This window comes from Camellia sinensis, chromosome 15 (assembly GCF_055761805.1).
Source record: "Camellia sinensis isolate YWXY chromosome 15, ASM5576180v1, whole genome shotgun sequence".
Taxonomy (NCBI): Eukaryota; Viridiplantae; Streptophyta; class Magnoliopsida; order Ericales; family Theaceae; genus Camellia; species Camellia sinensis.
The window spans coordinates 133,235,054-133,240,281 of record NC_138975.1 but is presented as its reverse complement, the minus strand read 5'-3'; positions in this window follow the sequence as shown (position 1 = coordinate 133,240,281).

Sequence of the window (5,228 nt, the reverse complement as noted above, 5' to 3'; positions counted from 1 at the left end):
TATTGACTTTTTGACTTTTGGCTTTTTGTAAATATGCCAAACCAGCCCTAAAAGGTGGTTAGGAAGTTGCTATTTTTATGTTATTTTAGTATTTTCATATTTTTTAAATTTAATTTTTTGTGTTTTCAAAGTAATAGATTTTGTTGTACTTGGATATGATGTTTGTGACAGGAAATTTGCACTGATTATGTGCTAATGCTGTTCGTCCCAGTGTATGGATCAGACAGGTCTAAGCTCCTCCAGCCCGTGTCCAAATGATCAAGCCCACCAGATAACCTGCAGGCAAGTTCAACGGGGAACGGAGTAGTCCCCCAGCGAACTCTCCGACGAGCAAGTTAGGAAGAGAAGCAGAGTATATGGGAGAGGATTCCAGATAGAGAACTTAACCTTTTTCTTGTCTACAACATTTGCTTATATCCTTTTCTCATCATTTCGTTGTCCCTTCCAACCTGCTCTCCTTACCTTGCTCAGGGTAAGGGGGTCTTGTTCCGACGGAGAGGTGTTGTCGTAATAAATGCTTGCCTCAAAGGTCATGGAGGTGGTGCCAGTGGTGGCGGCGATCGCCGTAGGGGGCGCAAAGGTCGTCCCCGAAAGGCAAGTGGAGGATGAGGCTGTTGGCCCTGGGCCAAGGAGGGAGGGACAGCCTCAGGGGGGTCTTGTACCTCAAGAAGGAGGAGTCGGTGGGACCGCAGGGCGGCTGGAGGGAGAAGAAGGCCCAGCCAGAGCAGGGGCAGATCGCCTTGTAGGGATTGTAGAAGAGACAGCCTTGCGCTCGGCCTCCAGATTCAACGAGGCTGAGCTGCTAAGTGGGTTATACTCCGCTCAAATGGAGGTAACCACCTTAGCAGGGGCCCTGCTGAGGAAGGCGGGGGGTGCCAAACTCAAGGCAGATGAGGCCAAGGCCCAGCTTGCAAAGTTGAAGGAGAAGAGTGCAAGTTGGGAGAGTGCCCACACTGAGCTGCAAACGGTTCAGGCGGAGCTGGAGGACACACGCCGCCAGGTTGTGTCGCTCGAGTTCCAACTTGCTGGCGAGCAGAAGAAGTTCGACGAGGCCCAAAGAGCCTGTGCCGCCGCGGTCGAGCGACATGAAGAGGCTATGAGCAATAATGAGGAGCTGGTCAGGTAGAAGGACGAGGTGGATAGCAGAGTGGGTGATCTCCAGAGGGAATTGGAGGGCGAGCGCGCCAAGGCAGGGGAGGAGAAAGGGAGGCTCCATAGGGACTTGGAAGCAGAGAGAGTGAATAAATCAACTTGATTTTTTACAGGTATGATATACTGAATAAATCATAAAATATGAACGGTTTGGATTATCAAAATTGGGCCTAAAAGTAGGCCCGAAGGCTCTGCAAGGACGGGCACAAGGAGGGGCTTGCAAGGAGAGGATCCTTGTACGGGGAAAGGGGGTCCCAGTCTTAATTCATTCTGTCTTTTGTTAGTGATTTTTTGGCTTATGGACTAAAAATTAAAATGAAGACTGTTTGGTTTGTTTTTGGGAGAGTTGTTTTTGAAAAAAAATTTGGGGAGAGAGTTTAAAATTTTTTTGGGTTTGTTCTTTTAAATAACAATAGGAGTTCGACAAAATCAAAGCATATTGATATCAAGTTCCTAGTTGTAAAAGAAAGAGTGCAGAGTGGACAGATTTCCATAGAGCACATTGGGACAAACTCCATGATAGGGGATCCACTTACGAAGGGACTACCACCCAAGGTCTTTCATGAGCACACTGCTCAGATGGGTGTTGTTCTATTTGAGAACATTCTGGTTTAGTGGGAGTTTGTATTTATATTACTGCTTTATGTCAGCCTTGAGTTTTATCTATATAATTTGATTAATTTCTGCAGAAATGAAATATTCTGTTTATTACGCTCTGTTACGTATTGTGAAGTATTGATCTCAATAAAGTTAAGTAGGACCGGTTGGAAATAGGCATGTATGGATCACATCACATGTAATTTCCATGCTACGCATCCATGATTGATCTATGTCATTTAGCTGTATTAGTATACGTGACCATTGGTGGGTCGAGTTACGGTTGATGTAATGAAGACCGCTTTGATCCTATATTAATATAGTTAATGGACAAGATTGTTTGGATACCCTCAAGTTATGATAACAAATTTCTGAGCTCACTAAAGTTAAGCACATTTTTCAGGATGCATATGTGGTCCAGTGGGAGATTGTTAGATAATGTCTCAATGGGACCACATAATTAAATGTGGTGTTATCATTTATAAGAAGCCTACAATTTAAGTGATTCAATTTAGTTAATAGGCTTGAGGGTATATGTGTTATAGACCTAATGTGTAGATACTAGTTGTATAATTTCTATTTCTATGAGAGGCAGAAATAGAAATTAAAACATATTGGTTAAAATTGGTTTTCATTCCTTTTGAACTTCCACAACCTTTCAGTTTTGAAAACCAATAAATAGAAATTAAAACTAATAATGGTTAAAGTTGTTTTCATTCCTTTTGAACTTCCACAACCTTTCAGTTTTGAAAACCAATTACAACCTTTAAAAGGTTATGGTCCCTATTCCTTCCCAAGTGAAAAAGGTGAAAAAAGAAGAACACTGCCATTTTATTTTCTAAATCCTCCCAAGGAAAAACATAAGGCACCAAAGGGGAAAGGATTAGAAGGCAATAACATAATCAATAATAAAGAGTTCATTGATAATCACGCTTCCGTTTAACCGTTCATCAATGGATTCAGGTATGTCATTTTGTCTTGATTTCTTGATAATACACATGGTAAATGATCAAAAGTGTAAGGTTTATGTTCTGAAATTTATGTTAACAATGGTTGTGTATTTTGGGAGAGCTGTTTTTTTGGGAGTTTGGGATGATTTGATATTTTGGGAGAATTTGAGTAGATGTGTGTGAGAGAAAAAGTGATTGGAAAGGAGAGAGGAGAGAGAAAAAGTGATTGATTGATATGTAAGTGAGAGAAAGTGATTTTGAAATTTTTTTTACAAAAACTCAAACCAAACAATTTTTTAGAAATTTTTTTTCTTTAAAACTCGTCTCCCAAATGCAAACCAAACATAAATTTCCGTTTTCCCGCTCTGCTATACAAGTTATACAGAGTATACACCTCAATCTCATTCTCACTCCCCCTCACTGTCACACTCACTCCTCCTCTACCGAACCCAGCCTCACCGGCGACCACTCCCGACGGCCACCCACTCGTAAACCCAACCCACCGCTGTAGCCCTCATTTTCTCTGCTTCGCGAACCATAGCTCGACCGCGACCACCATCGGCTGTAGAGAAGGAATTTGTTGACGATAACGTGGCCTTTCAGGCCATAGATGAACCAGGTTCGTCCTCCAAACGCTGAAATAAAAAAGTTAGGGTTGTGATTCACAAAATATATTTGAAAATTACTGTTATGCAGATAGATAAATGGTATGCTTGAAAAATGCAGCACATATTGTGACGAACATTTATGCATTTACCTTTTAGAGTTAAAGTATAAATTTTGCAGAACGTAGTATGAATACGCAGAAACTGATCCAACATAAAATGAAAGGATCACATCTTTGCAGAACATAGTATGATTATGCAGATTGATAATTAGTTGAACGAATGCATATAGTTGTGTAATTTTCAATGTGTGATTGATAATGTGATTTTGCTGAATTTGTTGTCAATCACGCATGAATTGTTGTAATGAACTGCTATCAACTAATGTGTTAGCTGCGTGACTTGAATTAACTATTATCAACATTGATAACTATTATCAAACTGAACTTAAATGTTCATAACTATTACTGATTTGTTGATAAGTATTTCAGTGTGCTTTGTTGAAAATCACATGTGTCATTTGTTGATAACTATTTCAGTTTGATAACTACTGAATCACAGTCTCCAACAATCTGCCCCTAATCATTTCACTTCAGCATGATTTGTTGATAATAGTTGTTTAACATGTGTGATTGATAATTTACTTGACATTGACCTGATATGTTTGTAAAACTGCCATGTTTGTTCAGATTGAAAATGCTATGTGTGTAACATGTGTGTAATTAATCACAAATGCTATGTTTGAAATTGCTGTATTTGTTCAGTTTCAAAATGCTATGTGTGTACATTGAGCTGCGATGTTTGTTCAAATGCTATTAACAGTTTAGTCTGTGTAACCTCTGTGCAAATGCTATTAAATATGGCAGTTTGAACAAATAGATGTTTTCAGTAAAGACACACTCTGTCCCTCAAATTAAGCTAGACCTGCTATTAACCCCATCAAACAGAAGCATAGCAGACCACTACAAATTTCTCATGTATGCGGATTTAAAAAATGGCTTCTTCTTCTAACATTAGCAACATAAGATTACAAACGAGGCTGTGCAATTGTGGAAGAACCGTTGCCATACGTATTGTCAGAACAATAAGAATGGAAATGAAGAGCGTTTGTGCTTTGTTTGCCCATCAAAATATGTAAGTATGTATTGGAAATTTTAATCCTTTAGTAGTCACAGTAATATTTGTCGTATTCAACTAACTGATTGTCATGCATTGTAGAGTACCACTCCCACTCCCCATTGCAATTACTTCAACTTCGTGGCTGAAGATGATGAAGGCGTTATGTCCACAATCCCTTCCAACACTAGAGCTGGTGATGCTTTAACAGTAGAACACTTCAACGATGTAAGGACGAGGCTTCATGACTTGGGAAATGACCATGGTCGAAGGCTTGAAAGGATAGAAAATATTATCAAAGCGATGGTATATTTCATTATTTTTTCTAGGGCCTTGCTACATGCCCCTAATTTTTGGCCCCATAATCCCCCTAAATTTCAAACCAAGGCAAAAAAAAAAAGGGAAAAAAAAAAAAAATTGCCCAAAACGACGTCGTTTGGGGCATTAGGAGGATTAGGGGGGGCATTTTTAGGGGGACAAATCATTTTCCTATTTTCTATCATTGAGAAATGATTTGTCCCCCTAAAAATGCCCCCCCTAATCCCTCTAATGCCCAAAGCAACGTCGTTTTGGGCATGTTTTTTTTTTTGCCTTGTTCTGATTTTTCGGGGGATTAGTGGCCCCCAAATTCGGGGGATGTAGCACAGCCCTTCTATCATTTTGTACTTGATCATGTAACTTTCGTACTTCTTTGTATTTTGGGAAATTGAATGGAAGTTTGTACCAGTTTTTGTTGTATTGTACTTCATTATGTAAGTAATGTTTATGGAATGAATTTTATTATGATGTAACTTATGTAACTTACTTA